The sequence below is a fragment of the Lampetra fluviatilis genome, unplaced genomic scaffold, assembly GCF_964198595.1.
Source record: "Lampetra fluviatilis unplaced genomic scaffold, kcLamFluv1.1 SCAFFOLD_1092, whole genome shotgun sequence".
NCBI classification, from domain to species: domain Eukaryota; kingdom Metazoa; phylum Chordata; class Hyperoartia; order Petromyzontiformes; family Petromyzontidae; genus Lampetra; species Lampetra fluviatilis.
The window spans coordinates 15001-31888 of record NW_027621301.1 but is presented as its reverse complement, the minus strand read 5'-3'; the positions used below and the strand labels follow the sequence as shown (position 1 = coordinate 31888).

General features: G+C 57.9%; 1 long non-coding RNA gene across 1 annotated transcript; it reads left to right on the top strand.

The window, feature by feature from the left end:
* The first annotated feature begins 278 nt into the window (after window positions 1-278).
* Window positions 279-11469, top strand: LOC144955057 (uncharacterized). Its single transcript, XR_013641483.1, has 3 exons — window positions 279-339; window positions 1066-1126; window positions 11372-11469. It is a non-coding gene; the product is annotated as an uncharacterized LOC144955057 (long non-coding RNA).
* The last annotated feature ends 5419 nt before the right edge of the window (window positions 11470-16888 follow it).

Sequence of the window (16888 nt, the reverse complement as noted above, 5' to 3'; positions counted from 1 at the left end):
CCCCCTCCCCCCCCTCCCTCCCCTCCTCCCCCCCTCCCCCCTCCCCCCTCCCCCTCCCCCCCCTCCCCCCCCTCCCCCCCCTCCCCCCTCCCCCCCAGGGTGCTCGCCACCCGTTTGCGCAGGCGTTGGGCCGCAACATCGCAAACCCCACGGCCATCTTGCTGTCGTCCGCCAACATGCTGCGCCACCTCAAGTGAGTTGTAGTACTATAGTAGTAGTGTAGTACTATCCTACTAGTGTAGTACTATACTAGTAGGAGTAGTGTAGTAGTGTATAGTGTATCGTAGCAAACCCCACGGCCATCTTGCTGTCGTCCGCCAACATGCTGCGCCACCTCAAGTGAGTTGTAGTACTATAGTACTATAGTAGTAGTACTATAGTACTAGTACTATAGTACTATAGTAGTAGTACTATAGTACTAGTACTATAGTAGTAGTACTATAGTACTAGTACTATAGTACTATAGTAGTAGTACTATAGTACTAGTACTATAGTACTAGTACTATAGAACTAGTGTATAGTGTAGTGTATAGTGTAGTGTATAGTGTGGTGTAGTGTATAGTGTAGTGTAGTGTGTAGTGTAGTGTACAGTGTAGTAGTGTATAGTGTAGTAGTGTATAGTGTAGTAGTGTATAGTGTAGTGTACAGTGTAGTAGTGTACAGTGTAGTGTACAGTGTAGTAGTGTACAGTGTAGTGTACAGTGTAGTAGTGTACAGTGTAGTAGTGTATAGTGTAGTAGTGTACAGTGTAGTAGTGTACAGTGTAGTGTACAGTGTAGTAGTGTACAGTGTAGTGTACAGTGTGTAGTGTAGTGTGTAGTGTAGTGTGTAGTGTAATGTGTAGTGTAGTAGTGTACAGTGTAGTGTACAGTGTAGTAGTGTACAGTGTAGTGTATAGTGTAGTGTACAGTGTAGTGTACAGTGTAGTAGTGTACAGTGTAGTGTACAGTGTAATGTGTAGTGTAGTAGTGTACAGTGTAGTGTACAGTGTAATGTGTAGTGTAGTAGTGTACAGTGTAGTAGTGTATAGTGTAGTGTACAGTGTAGTGTGTGTGTGTGTCCCAGCATGGAGTACCACGCGAACATGATCTATGATGCAGTACGCAAAGTCATCAAGACAGGCAAGGTGAGTCACTCACCAATCAACTCACCCACTCACCCACTCACTCACTCACCCACTCACCCACCCACTCACTCACTCACTCACCTACCCACTTATCCACTCACCCACTCACTCACTCAAACACTCACTCACTCACCCACTCACTCACCCACTCACTCACCCACTCACTCACCCACTCACTCACCCACTCACTCACCCACTCACCCACTCACCCACCCACTCACCTACCCACTTATCCACTCACCCACTCACTCACTCACTCACCCACTCACCCACTCACTCACCCACTCACCCACTCACTCACCCACCCACTGACCCACTCACCCACTCACTCACTCACCCACTCACTCACCCACTCACCCACTGACCCACTCACTCACCCACCCACTGACCCACTCACCCACTCACTCACCCACTCACTCACTCACCCACTCACTCACTCACCCACTCACTCACTCACCCACTGACCCACTCACCTACTCACCCACTCACCCACTGACCCACTCACTCACCCACTCACTGACCCACTCACCTACTCACTCACTCACCCACTCACTCACTCACCCACTGACCCACTCACCTACTCACCCACTCACCCACTGACCCACTCACTCACCCACTCACCCACTCACCCACTCACTCACCCACTCACCTACTCACCCACTCACCCACTCACTCACTCACCCACTCTCTCACTCACTCACCCACTCACTCACTCACCCACTGACCCACTCACTCACCCACTCACCCACTCACTCACTCACCCACTGACCCACTCACCCACTCACTCACCCACTCACCCACTCACTCACCCACTCACCCACTCACTCACTCACCCACTGACCCACTCACCCACTCACTCACCCACTCACCCACTGACCCACTCACCCACTCACCCACTCACTCACCCACTCACCCACTGACCCACTCACCCACTCACTCACCCACTCACCCACTGACCCACTCACCCACTCACTCACCCACTCACTCACCCACTCACCTACTCACTCAAACACTCACTCACCCACTCACCTACCCACTTATCCACTCACCCACTCACTCACTCACCCACTCACCCACTCACCCACTCACCCACTCACTCACTCACTCACCCACTCTCTCACTCACTCACCCACTCACCCACTCACTCACTCACCCACTCACTCACTCACCCACTGACCCACTCACCTACTCACTCAAACACTCACTCACCCACTCACTCACCCACTCACTCACCCACTCACCCACTGACCCACTCACCCACTCACTCACCCACTCACCTACTCACTCAAACACTCACTCACCCACTCACCTACCCACTTATCCACTCACCCACTCACTCAATCACCCACTCACCCACTCACCCACTCACTCACTCACTCACCCACTCTCTCACTCACTCACCCACTCACTCACTCACCCACTCACCCACTCACCCACTCACCCACTCACCCACCCACTCACCCACCCACCCACTCACCCACTCACTCACCCACTCACTCATTCACCCACCCACTCACCCACCCACCCACTCACCCACTCACTCACCCAATCACTCACTCACTAGGTGGTGATGGTGGTGGTGATGGTGGTGGTGATGGTGGTGGTGGTGGTGGTGATGGTGGTGATGGTGGTGGTGATGGTGGTGGTGGTGGTGGTGGTGGTGATGGTGGTGGTGGTGATGGTGGTGATGGTGATGGTGTGTGTAGCCACAGTGCCGGTAGCCTTCATAGACGCTGCTGCTGCTACTACTACTACTAACACAGCACTTGCCCCTACAGCCCTCCTCGAGGCTACCTGGGGGAGCTTTGTCTGTGTCTCGGCACTTGCCCCTACAGCCCTGCTAGAGGCTACCTGGGGGAGCTTTGTCTGTGTCTCGGCACTTGCCCCTACAGCCCTGCTGGAGGCTACCTGGGGGAGCTTTGTCTGTGTCTCGGCACTTGCCCCTACAGCCCTGCTGGAGGCTACCTGGGGGAACTTTGTCTGTGTCTCTGCACTTGCTACTCCTAACAAAGCACTTGCCCCTGCAGCCCTGCTAGAGGCTACCTGGGGGAGCTTTGTCTGCGTCTCGGCACTTGCCCCTGCAGCCCTGCTAGAGGCTACCTGGGGGAGCTTTGTCTGTGTGTCTCGGCACTTGCCCCTACAGCCCTGCTAGAGGCTACCTGGGGGAACTTTGTCTGTGTGTCTCGGCACTTGCCCCTACAGCCCTGCTGGAGGCTACCTGGGGGAGCTTTGTCTGTGTCTCAGCACTTGCTACTCCTAACAAAGCACTTGCCCCTGCAGCCCTGCTGGAGGCTACCTGGGGGAGCTTTGTCTGTGTCTCAGCACTTGCTACTCCTAACAAAGCACTTGCCCCTGCAGCCCTGCTAGAGGCTACCTGGGGGAGCTTTGTCTGTGTCTCGGCACTTGCCCCTGCAGCCCTGCTGGAGGCTACCTGGGGGAGCTTTGTCTGTGTGTCTCGGCACTTGCCCCTACAGCCCTGCTGGAGGCTACCTGGGGGAACTTTGTCTGTGTGTGTCACAGGTTCGCACGCGAGACATGGGAGGCTACGCGACCACTGGAGACTTCACGTCATCAGTCATTGACCATCTCTAGACACACTCAGTGACTCATACACACACAGACACACACAGACAGACACACAGACACACACACAGACACACACAGACACACACACAGACACACAGACACACACACACACTCAGTGACTCACACACACACACAGACACACACACAGACACACACACACACACACACTGACACACACACACACTGACACACACACACACTGACACACACACACACTGACACAGACACACACACACACAGACACACACACACAGACACACAGACACACACACACTGACACAGACACACACACACAGACACACAGACACAGACAGACACACTGACACACACACAGACACACAGACACACACACACAGACACACTCAGACACACACACACAGACACACACACACACAGTGACACACACACACACTGACACAGACACACACACTGACACACACAGACACACACAGACACACACACTGACACACAACAACAACAACAACCGCCATTCGCCACTAAGTGGCGGTGACGTCACCACGACGCTTGTGCCAGGCCATGTGCACCCTGAGGCCACGTGAAGTGTCGAACGCCCGCTGGCAGGAGGTCACGGGGCAGACCCAGGTGCCACGGGTCGACTGACCGAGATGACCGAGACGAGTGGCTGATGCACCACCTGTGCCCCCTACTGTGCCAACTTGCTGTGCTTTAGCCACCCAGCGCTCCGCTCGTTGTTGTGAGCGTCGCTCCTCCGCCCTCCGTTGTTGTTGGAGGGCGACTGCCTCCAACTGCCCAGTAGCGTCCTTCACGAGCCTCCTCCACTGAGGCCGATCTTGACACCGCTGGTACCAGTCATCGGCAAGTCCACTCAGCTCCACGTCCTCCTGTACCACATCACTCCATCTCTTCTCCAGCCCGTGCCGCGCCCGTTTAGCCCCCTCGATCCGGCCGAACAAAAGCTGTTTAGGCATGCGGTGGCTGGGCATGCGGGCTACATGACCCAGCCAACGCAGCCTTGCCTGCCGGAGGAGCTCACTGATAGGACTTTGCCCAGATCTTTCAAGGACTTGTGAGCTCCTCACACAATCCAGCCTGGTTAAACCCAGGATGGATCGTAGGCAGGCCAGCCTAAATGTTTCCAACCGGCGAAGATGCTCCACTAGGGGGGTCCACGTTTCGCAAGCGTAGAGAAGGGAGGGAATGACCGTGGCCGAGAAGACCTGAAGCTTCGTGCGGAGCGACAGACCAGGTAGCTTCCACACAGCGTTACGCAACCGATGAAAATATATTGCCGCTCGACTGATTCGGAGTGAGACCTCTGCTGATAAACTGGAGCCGGTCATAAGCACACTGCCCAGGTATGGGAAACTCTCCACTCTCTCCACAACTGCCCCATCACCGATTGGGAGTTGTGGGGGTGGAGTGCCAGATGGTACAAAATACCCAGGCAGGTGCTTAGTTTTGGTGGGGCTGATGGTAAGGCCCCACCTCTTAGTGGCACGCTCCAGTCTCAGCAGCAGCGTCTCCAACTCCTCTTCTGAATGAGCAGCTATTACCAAATCATCGGCATACATAACGTGGTTGACCAATAGGGAGCCATCCCTTGATCGCACCCGGGCGTCGATCAGCCTCCCATTATATCTGTACCAAATGGTAATTCCCCCGGTACAGCTATTGAAGGCTTCACGAACTACGCAGTCGAAATAGATGTTAAATAATGTGGGAGCCAGAGGACATCCCTGTCGCACCCCAAGGTGTACAGGGAAAGGCTCCGACTCCCGGCCACGTAGTTTTACCCGGGCCCGCTCACCATCATGAAGGTCCTTAATGATCGTGAGCAGAGGGTCAGGGACTCCGAAAGCACGAAGAACAACCCAGAGCCCAGTCCGACTGATGGTATCATAGGCCTTGACCAGGTCAATAAAGCAGAGATGTAGGTCTTTTTGGAATTCCCTACACCTCTGCTGTAGCAGACGGACAGAAAATATGGCATCTGTGCAGGACCGCCCTTTCCTGAAACCGCATTGGGGCTCCGCAAGCCTCTCCTCAGCGTGCCTAGCAAGGCGATGTTGAATAATCCTTGCCAGGACCTTACCCGGCACACTGAGGAGTGAGATGCCCCTGTAGTTGTTACAGTCGGTACGGTCCCCCTTCTTAAAGAGGGGGACCACCAGGGCATCCTTCCAGTCCTGCGGAACCCGTCCAGTGGTCCAGACTGTTGTTATGATGTCATATAGGGCAGTCTGTGCACAAACGCCACCCTCCCTCAGCATTTCGCTTGGGAGATCATCTCTGCCCGGTGCCTTCCCTGGTCTCAGACTCCGGATCGCCCTCAGTACTTCCTCAACAGCTGGTACCTCAGCCAGCCACTCACAGGGGGTGACCTCTTCCAATATTTGAGGCACCGCAGCCTCAGCAGGGTTATCCCCACTTTGTGCCATGATGTTTTCCTGGCTGAGAGATTTTCCCTCCCCCAGGACCTCACAGAAATGCTCAGCAAATCTGCAAACCAGTTCCTGGGGGTCGGAGATTGGATCACCGTTTTTTCCTCTAATGATGGTAATAGGTGTGGCGCTGCAGGTTACTTTTTTGATGGAGTTAAATAGTGATTTGTGATCGCGGGCCACTGAGGCAGACTCCATCTCCTCAGCAACCCGCGACCACCACCCATCCTTACAGCGCCTTACGGCTCTCCGAACCTCCGAGCGAAGGCTGCGGTAAACCTCCTCATTCTCTGACGTGGGATGCTGTAGGCGATGAGAGTGGGCCTGTCGCTTTTTCTCAATTAACCTGAACACCTCCTCCGTCAGCCAGGGTTCCCGGGGAGGTCTGGACCGCGTACCCAAAGCAGCCATTGCAGCTGCATGAGTCACAGTCTTAAACCTCGCCCATTTACCCTCGACATCAGGTGGAGTGGGGGACGATGCCAACCCCAGCTGCAAGCGATGATGAAATTCTCGCTTGCAACTTTCATCAGCTAACTTAGACCAGGCCACTTTTGGTTGGAATGGGATCCTGGGTGTACACCCACCACCGGAGTGGAAGAATGGCAGGCGCATCTTACAGATGACTAGTCGATGGTCAGAGGGCAGATCCGCTCCACGGTAGGTCCTGGTGTCAAGGACATGGGCTCGCATCCGCTGGTCCGTCACTATGTAGTCCAGCAGATGTTCTTGCTTGGACCCGGCATGCATCCATGATGTTGTGTGGATGCGCCGATGCCGGAAGAGCGTGTTGGTAATTACAAGCCCATGGGCTGCACAAAAATCTAGCAGCCTCCTACCATTATTATTGAGCTGATCTGGCCCATGCCTTCCAATCACTCCAGACCAGGTGCCAGCATCATGACCAACTCGGGCATTGAAGTCACCCAACAAGATGACTCTGTCCCGAGTGGCCACTTTAGCCAGCACCTGTGACAGGAGGTCATAGAAAGCGTCCGACTCATCGGCTTTGCCTGCATCCCTCCACGGATGTTCACTGACACACACACACACACACAGACACACAGACACACACACACACACTGACACACACACACACACTGACACACACACACACACTGACACACACACACACAGACACACACACACACACTCACACTGACACAGACACACACACACTGACACACACACACACAGACACAGACACACACACTGACACACACAGACACACACAGACACACACACTGACACACACACACAGACACACAGACACACACACACACACTGACACACACACACACACTGACACACACACACACACTGACACACACACACTGACACAGACACAAACTATAATCTAATTCCCAATCACGTGGTCTAACATCCCGTGATGATGGTGATGATGTTGGTGATGATGGTGATGATGGTGATGATGGTAATGGTGGTGATGGTGATGTAGGTGGTGGTGGTGATGATGGTGGTGATGGTGGTGGTGGTGGTGATGATGGTAATGGTGGTGGTGATGATGGTGGTGATGGTGGTGGTGATGATGGTGATGATGATGGTGATGATGATGGTAATAATGATGGTGATGGTGGTGATGGTGGTGGTGGCATCTTGTTGTTGTTTACGGAAGTAAATAAACTTTGCAGCGGCGACTTCACCAATCCGCGCTCGCTTTCAGATCATCCTGACACAGGCTACTGCCCTAGAACGTCGGGGGGGGGTGGGGGGTGAGTGGGGGGTGGGTGGGGGGTGAGTGGGTGGGTGGGTGGGTGGGTGAGTGGGTGGGTGGGTGGGTGGGTGAGTGGGTGGGTGGGTGGGTGAGTGGGTGGGTGGGTGGGTGAGTGGGTGGGTGGGTGGGTGGGTGAGTGGGTGGGTGGTTGGGTGAGTGGGTGAGTGGGTGGGTGGGTGGTTGGGTGGGTGGGTGGGTGAGTGGGTGGGTGGGTGAGTGGGTGGGTGGGTGAGTGGGTGGGTGGGTGGTTGGGTGGGTGGGTGGGTGGGTGAGTGGGTGGGTGAGTGGGTGGGTGGGTGAGTGGGTGGGTGGGTGAGTGGGTGGGTGGGTGAGTGGGTGGGTGAGTGGGTGGGTGGGTGAGTGGGTGGGTGGGTGAGTGGGTGGGTGGGGTGAGTGGGTGGGTGGGTGGGTGGTTGGGTGGGTGGGTGGGTGAGTGGGTGGGTGGGTGAGTGGGTGGGTGGGTGAGTGGGTGGGTGGGTGAGTGGTTGGGTGGGTGGGTGGGTGGGTGAGTGGGTGGTGGGTGGGTGAGTGAGGTGGGTGGGTGGTGTGGGTGGGTGGTTGGGTGGGTGGGTGGGTGAGTGGGTGGGTGGGTGGGTGAGTGGGTGGGTGGGTGGGTGGGTGGGTGAGTGGGTGGGTGGGTGAGTGGTTGGGTGGGTGGGTGGGTGGGTGAGTGGGTGGGTGGGTGAGTGGGTGGGTGGTGGTTGGGTGGGTGGGTGGGTGGGTGAGTGGGTGGGTGGGTGGGTGGGTGGGTGAGTGGGTGGGTGAGTGGGTGGGTGAGTGAGTGGGTGGGTGGGTGAGTGGGTGGGTGGGTGGGTGAGTGAGTGGGTGGGTGAGTGGGTGGGTGGGTGAGTGGGTGGGTGGGTGGGTGGGTGGGTGGGTGGGTGGGTGGGTGGGGGTGAGTGGGTGGGTGGGTGAGTGGGTCGGTGGGTGGGTGGGTGAGTGGGTGGGTGGGTGGGTGGGTGAGTGGGTGGGTGAGTGGGTGGGTGGGTGGGTGAGTGGTGGGTGGGTGGTGGTGAGTGGGGTGGGTGAGTGGTTGGGTGGGTGGGTGGGTGAGTGGCTGGGTGGGTGGGGTGAGTGGGGTGGGTGGGTGAGTGGGTGGGTGGGTGGTGAGTGGGTGGGGTGGGTGAGTGGGTGGGTGGGTGAGTGGGTGGGTGAGTGGGTGAGTGGGTGAGTGGGTGAGTGGGTGGGTGGGTGGGTGGGTGGGTGGGTGGGTGAGGTGGGTGGGTGGTGGGTGGGTGGGTGGGTGAGTGGGTGGTGGGTGAGTGGGTGGGTGGTGGGTGAGTGGGTGGGTGGGTGGGTGAGTGGGTGGGGTGGGTGGGTGAGTGGGTGGGTGAGTGGGTGGGTGAGTGAGTGGGTGGGTGGGTGAGTGGGTGGGTGAGTGGGTGGGTGAGTGGGTGGGTGGGTGGGTGAGTGGTGGGGTGAGTGGGTGGGTGGGTGGGTGAGTGGGTGGGTGGGTGGGTGAGTGGGTGGGTGGGTGAGTGGGTGGGTGGGTGAGTGGGTGGGTGGGTGGGTGGGTGGGTGAGTGGGTGGGTGGGTGAGTGGGGTGAGTGGGTGGGTGGGTGGGTGGGTGAGTGAGTGGTGGGTGGGTGGGTGGGTGAGTGGTGGGTGGGTGGGTGGGTGAGTGGTGGGTGGGTGGGTGGGTGAGTGGGGGTGGGTGGTGGTGGCGTGGTGAGTGGGTGGGTGGGTGAGTGGGTGGGTGGGTGGGTGAGTGTGGGTGGGTGGGTGAGTGGGTGGGTGGGTGAGTGGGTGGGTGGGTGGGTGGGTGAGTGGGTGGGTGGGTGGGGTGGGTGAGTGGGTGGGGGTGGGTGGGTGGTGAGTGGGTGGGTGGGTGGTGGGTGAGTGAGTGGGTGGGTGGGTGGGTGGGTGAGTGGGTGGGTGGGTGGGTGGGTGAGTGAGTGGGTGGGTGGGTGAGTGGGTGGGTGAGTGGGTGAGTGGGTGGGTGAGTGGTGGGTGAGTGGGTGGGTGAGTGGGTGGTGGGTGAGTGGTGGGTGGGTGAGTGGGTGGGTGGGTGGGTGAGTGAGTGGGTGGGTGGGTGAGTGGGTGGGTGAGTGGGTGAGTGAGTGGGTGGGTGAGTGAGTGGGTGAATGGGTGAGTGGTTGGGTGATTGGGTGGGTGAGTGGGTGGGTGAGTGGGTGAGTGGGGTGGGTGAGTGAGTGGGTGGGTGGATGAGTGGGTGGGTGAGTGGGTGGGTGAGTGGGTGGGTGGGTGTTTGAGTGAGTGGGTGGGTGGTTGGGTGGGTGAGTGTGGGAGAGGTAGTGCTTGCGATGTTTACTACACCACCATCATCATCACCATCACCATCATCACCACTACCTCCATCTCCCCTGTGTCTCCCCCCCCCCCGTGTCTCCCTCGTGTCTCCCCATGTCTCCCCTCTTGTGTCCCCCGTGTCTCCCCGTGTCTCCCTCGTGTCTCCCCGTGTCTCCCCCCGTGTCTCCCTCGTGTCTCCCCGTGTCTCCCCCCCCCCCGTGTCTCCCCGTGTCTCCCTCGTGTCTCCCCATGTCTCCCCTCTTGTGTCCCCCGTGTCTCCCTCGTGTCTCCCCGTGTCTCCCCCCGTGTCTCCCTCGTGTCTCCCTCGTGTCTCCCCGTGTCTCCCCTCTTGTGTCCCCCCGTGTCTCCCCTCTTGTGTCCCCCGTGTCTCCCCCCGTGTCTCCCTCGTGTCTCCCCGTGTCTCCCCCCGTGTCTCCCTCGTGTCTCCCCGTGTCTCCCCTCTTGTGTCCCCCGTGTCTCCCCGTGTCTCCCTCGTGTCTCCCCGTGTCTCCCTCGTGTCTCCCCGTGTCTCCCCCCCCCCTCGTGTCTCCCCCGTGTCTCCCTCGTGTCTCCCCGTGTCTCCCTCGTGTCTCCCCGTGTCTCCCTCGTGTCTCCCCGTGTCTCCCCCCCCCCTCGTGTCTCCCCGTGTCTCCCTCGTGTCTCCCCGTGTCTCCCCCCCCCCCCTCGTGTTTCCCCGTGTCTCCCTCGTGTCTCCCCGTGTCTCCCCCCCCCCCCTCGTGTCTCCCCGTGTCTCCCTCGTGTCTCCCCGTGTCTCCCTCGTGTCTCCCCGTGTCTCCCTCGTGTCTCCCCGTGTCTCCCCCCCCCCCTCGTGTCTCCCCCGTGTCTCCCTCGTGTCTCCCCGTGTCTCCCCCCCCCCCCGTGTCTCCCCGTGTCCCCCCCCCCTCCCCGTGTCTCCACGTGTCTCCCCCCCCCCTCGTGTCTCCCCCCCCCGTGTCTCCCCCGTGTCCCCCCCCCCCTCCCCGTGTCTCCACGTGTCTCCCCCCCCCCCTCGTGTCTCCCCGTGTCTCCCTCCCCCCTCGTGTCTCCCCTCGTGTCTCCCCCGTGTCCCCCCCCCCGTGTCTCCCCCCCCCCCGTGTCTCCACGTGTCTCCCCCCCCCCCCTCGTGTCTCCCCCGTGTCCCCCCCGTGTCCCCCCCCCCGTGTCTCCACGTGTCTCCCCCCCCCTCACGTCTCCCCTCGTGTCTCCCCCGTGTCCCCCCCCCCCCCCGTGTCTCCACTCGTGTCTCCACAGGTTCGTACCGCGGACATGGGAGGCTACGCGTCCACCACGGAGTTCACAAGAAACGTGATCAGCACCATGGAGACCTGAGACACGAGGAGAGACACGGGGGGGGGGGGGGGGGACACGGGAGACACGGGGAGACACGGGGGAGCGGGGGGAGACACGGGCGAGACAGACACGGGGGGAGACACGGGGGGGGGGGGGGGGACACGGGGAGAGAGAGACGGGGGGGGGGGAGACGCGGGGGGGGAGACACGGGGGAGACACGAGGAGAGAGACACAGGGAGGGAGACACGGGGGGGGGGGACACGGGGAGAGAGACACAGGGAGAGAGAGACGGGGGGGGGGAGGACACGGGGGGGGAGACACGAGGAGACACGGGGGAGCGGGGGGGAGACACGGGGGATGCACGGGGGGGGGGGGAGACACGGGGAGAGACACGGGAGAGACACGGGGGGGAGACGGGGGGGAGACACGGGGGGGGGGAGACACGGGGGGGAGACACGGGGGGGAGACACGGGGAGACACGGGGAGACACGGGGGGGGGGAGACACGGGGGGGGGGGGAGACACGGGGGGGGGAGACACGGGGGGGGGGGGAGACACGGGGGGGAGACACGGGGGAGACGGGGGGGGAGACACGGGGGGGGGGGAGACACGGGGGGGAGACACGGGGGGAGAGACACGGGGAGACACGGGGGGGGGGGGGACACGGGGGGGGGGGGAGACACGGGGGGGGGGGGGAGACACGGGGGGGAGACACGGGGGGGGGGAGACACGGGGGGGAGACACGGGGGGGGGGAGACACGGGGGGGGGGACACGGGGGAGACACGAGGGGAGACACGGGGGGGGGAGACACGGGGGGGGAGACACGGGGGGGGAGACACGGGGGGGAGACACGGGGGGGAGACACGGGGGGGGGGAGACGGGGGGGAGACACGGGGGGGGGAGACGGGGGGGGGGAGACACGGGGGGGAGACACGGGGGGGAGACACGGGGGGGGAGACACGGGGGGGGGGAGACGGGGGGGAGACACGGGGGGGGGAGACGGGGGGGGGGAGACACGGGGGGGGGGAGACGGGGGGGAGACACGGGGGGGAGACACGGGGGGGAGAGACACGGGGGGGGGGGGAGACGGGGGGGAGACACGGGGGGGGGGGGTGTCTGTGTCTCAGCACTTGCCCCTACAGCCCTGCTGGAGGCTACCCGGGGGAGCTTTGTCTGTGTCTCAGCACTAGCCCCTACAGCCCTGCTAGAGGCTACCTGGGGGAGCTTTGTCTCTGTACTCAGCACTTGCCCCTACAGCCCTGCTAGAGGCTACCTGGGGGAGCTTTGTCTGTGTCTCAGCACTTGCCCCTACAGCCTTGCTAGAGGCTACCCGGCGGAGCTTTGGCATTGGTGAGAGTTGAACAATCATCAGACGCGTCAAGTTTGTAACGAGCACCCCGCCCCCATTAAATGATTTGCTGCTGCTACTACTACATGTGTGGGTGGGTGAGTGTGTGGGTGAGTGGGTGGGTGAGTGTGTGGGTGAGTGGGTGGGTGAGTGGGTGGGTGGGTGAGTGGGTGGGTGGGTGGGTGAGTGGGTGGGTGAGTGGGTGTGTGGGTGGGTGAGTGAGTGGGTGGGTGGAGTGGGTGGTGGTGAGTGGGTGGGTGAGTGGAGTGGGTGGGGGTGAGTGGGTGAGTGGTGGTGAGTGGGGTGGGTGGGTGAGTGGTGGGTGGGTGGTGGGTGGGTGGGTGGGTGGGTGAGTGGGTGAGTGGGTGGGTGAGTGGGTGGGTGGAGTGGTGGTGAGTGGTGTGTGAGTGGGTGAGTGGGTGGGTGAGTGGTGTGAGTGGGTGGGTGAGTGGGTGGGTGAGTGGGTGAGTGGTGTGGGTGAGTGAGGTGGGTGGTGGGTGGAGTGGGTGGGTGAGTGGGTGGTGTGGGTGGGTGAGTGGGTGAGTGGGTGGGAGTGGTGTGGGTGGGTGAGTGGTGGTGGGTGGGTGAGTGGGTGGTGGTGAGTGGGTGGGTGGGTGATGTGGGTGAGTGGGTGGTGGGTGAGTGGGTGAGGTGGGTGGTGGTGAGTGGTGGGTGAGTGGGTGGGTGGGTGGGTGGTGTGGGTGGTGAGGGTGGGTGGGTGGGTGAGTGGGTGAGTGTGGTGGGTGGGTGAGTGGGTGGTGGGTGAGTGGGTGTGTGGTGGGTGGGTGGTGGGTGGGTGAGTGAGTGGGTGGGTGAGTGGTGGGTGGTGGGTGAGTGGGTGGTGGTGAGTGGGTGAGTGGGTGGGTGGTGAGTGGGTGGGTGGTGTGAGTGGTGGGTGGGTGAGTGAGTGGTGGTGAGTGTGTGGGTGGGTGAGCTGGGTGAGTGAGTGGTGGGTGAGTGAGTGGCTGGGTGAGTGTGTGGGTGGGTGAGTGGGTGAGTGAGTGGGTGGGTGGGTGAGTGGGTGGGTGAGTGGGTGAGTAGGTGAGTGGGTGAGTGAGTGTGGGGTGGGAGTGGGTGGGTGAGGTGGGTGGGTGAGTGAGTGGGTGGGTGAGTGTGTGGGTGGGTGAGTGGGTGGGTGAGTGGGTGGGTGAGTGAATGGGTGAGTGGGTGAGTGGGTGAGTGTGTGAGTGTGTGGGTGAGTGGGTGGGTGAGTGGGTGGGTGAGTGAGTGGGTGAGTGGGTGAGTGAGTGGGTGGGTGAGTGGGTGGGTGGGTGTGTGGGTGGGTGAGTGGGTGAGTGAGTGGGTGGGTGAGTGGGTGGGTGAGTTGGTGAGTGAGTGGGTGAGTGGGTGGGTGGGTGAGTGAGTGGGTGTGTGAGTGGGTGGTGAATGTATGAGTGAGTGTATGAGTGAGTGAGTGAGTGTATGAGTGAGTGAGTGTATGAGTGAGTGTATGAGTGAGTGAGTGTATGAGTGAGTGAGTGTATGAGTGAGTGTATGAGTGAGTGAGTGAGTGTTGAGTGAGTGAGTGTATGAATGAGTGAGTGAGTGTGTGAGTGAGTGAGTGTATGAGTGAGTGAGTGTATGAGTGAGTGTATGAATGAGTGAGTGAGTGTATGAGTGAGTGAGTGTATGAATGAGTGAGTGAGTGTGTGAGTGAGTGAGTGTATGAGTGAGTGAGTGTGTGTCTGAGTGAGTGTATGAGTGAGTGAGTGTATGAGTGAGTGAGTGTATGAGTGAGTGTATGAGTGAGTGAGTGTATGAATGAGTGAGTGAGTGTATGAGTGAGTGAGTGTGTGTCTGAGTGAGTGTATGAGTGAGTGAGTGTATGAGTGAGTGAGTGTATGAGTGAGTGAGTGTATGAATGAGTGAGTGTATGAATGAGTGAGTGAGTGAGTGTATGAGTGAGTGAGTGTATGAATGAGTGAGTGTATGAGTGAGTGAGTGTATGAGTGAGTGAGTGTATGAGTGAGTGAGTGTATGAGTGAGTGAGTGTGTGTCTGAGTGAGTGTATGAGTGAGTGAGTGTGTGTCTGAGTGAGTGTATGAGTGAGTGAGTGTATGAGTGAGTGAGTGTATGAGTGAGTGTATGAGTGAGTGAGTGTATGAGTGAGTGAGTGTATGAGTGAGTGAGTGTATGAGTGAGTGTATGAGTGAGTGAGTGTATGAGTGAGTGTATGAATGAGTGAGTGAGTGTATGATGAGTGAGTGAGTGTATGAAGTGAGTGTATGAGTGAGTGTATGAGTGAGTGAGTGTATGATGAGTGAGTGAGTGTATGAGTGAGTGAGTGTATGAATGAGTGAGTGAGTGTATGAGTGAGTGTGTGTCTGAGTGAGTGAGTGTATGAGTGAGTGAGTGTATGAGTGAGTGAGTGTATGAGTGAGTGTATGAATGAGTGAGTGAGTGTATGAATGAGTGAGTGAGTGTATGAGTGAGTGAGTGTATGAGTGAGTGTATGAGTGAGTGTATGAGTGAGTGAGTGTATGAGTGAGTGAGTGTATGAGTGAGTGAGTGTATGAGTGAGTGATGATGAGTGAGTGAGTGTATGTGAGTGAGTGTATGAGTGAGTGTATGAGTGAGTGAGTGTATGAGTGAGTGTATGAGTGAGTGAGTGTATGATAGTGAGTGAGTGTATGAGATGAGTGAGTGAGTGTATGAATGAGTGTATGAGTGAGTGTGTATGAGTGAGTGAGTGTATGAGTGAGTGAGTGTATGAGTGAGTGTATGAGTGAGTGAGTGTATGAATGAGTGAGTGAGTGTATGAGTGAGTGAGTGTATGAGTGAGTGAGTGTATGAGTGAGTGTATGAGTGAGTGAGTGTATGAGTGAGTGTATGAATGAGTGAGTGAGTGTGTGAGTGTATGAGTGAGTGAGTGTATGAGTGAGTGTATGAGTGAGTGTATGAGTGAGTGAGTGTATGAGTGAGTGAGTGTATGAGTGAGTGTATGAGTGAGTGTATGAGTGAGTGTATGAGTGAGTGAGTGAGTGTATGAGTGAGTGAGTGTATGAGTGAGTGAGTGTATGAGTGAGTGAGTGTATGAGTGAGTGTATGAGTGAGTGAGTGAGTGTATGAGTGAGTGAGTGTATGAGTGAGTGTATGAGTGAGTGAGTGTATGAATGAGTGAGTGAGTGTGTGAGTGAGTGAGTGTATGAGTGAGTGAGTGTATGAGTGAGTGAGTGTATGAGTGAGTGAGTGTATGAATGAGTGAGTGAGTGTATGAGTGAGTGAGTGTATGAGTGAGTGAGTGTATGAGTGAGTGAGTGTATGAGTGAGTGAGTGTATGAGTGAGCGAGTGTATGAGTGAGTGAGTGTATGGGTGAGTGAGTGTATGAGTGAGTGAGTGTATGAGTGAGTGAGTGTATGAGTGAGTGAGTGTATGAGTGAGTGAGTGTATGAGTGAGCGAGTGTATGAGCGAGTGTATGAGTGAGTGAATGAGTGAGTGAGTGAATGAGTGAGTGAGTGTATGAATGAGTGAGTGAGTGTATGAGTGAGTGTATGAGTGAGTGTATGAGTGAGTGAGTGTATGAGTGAGTGAGTGTATGAGTGAGTGAGTGAGTGTATGAGTGAGTGAGTGTATGAGTGAGTGAGTGTATGAATGAGTGAGTGAGTGTATGAATGAGTGAGTGAGTGTATGAATGAGTGAGTGAGTGTATGAGTGAGTGAGTGTATGAATGAGTGTATGAATGAGTGAGTGAGTGTATGAATGAGTGTATGAATGAGTGAGTGAGTGTATGAATGAGTGAGTGAGTGTATGAATGAGTGAGTGAGTGTATGAGTGAGTGTATGAATGAGTGAGTGAGTGTGTGAGGGTGAGTGACTGAGTCTGTAAGATTCACAAATTCCTGTGTCCGCGTGTCTCTGTTCATTTCGCAACTGCATAGAATGCCACACGTGGCATCACTCTCTGTCTGTCTCTCTCTGTCTGTCTCTCTCTCTCTGTGTCTCTCTGTGTCTCTCTGTCTCTCTGTGTCTGTCTCTCTGTTTCTGTGTCTCTCTCTGTCTCTCTCTGTCTCTCTCTGTGTGTCTCTGTGTCTCTGTCTCTCGCTGTCTCTCTGTCTCTCTCTGTCTCTGTGTGTCTCTCTCTGTGGTTGTTGTAGAAGGGAGAGAGGCAGAGAGAGGGGGGGGGTAGAGA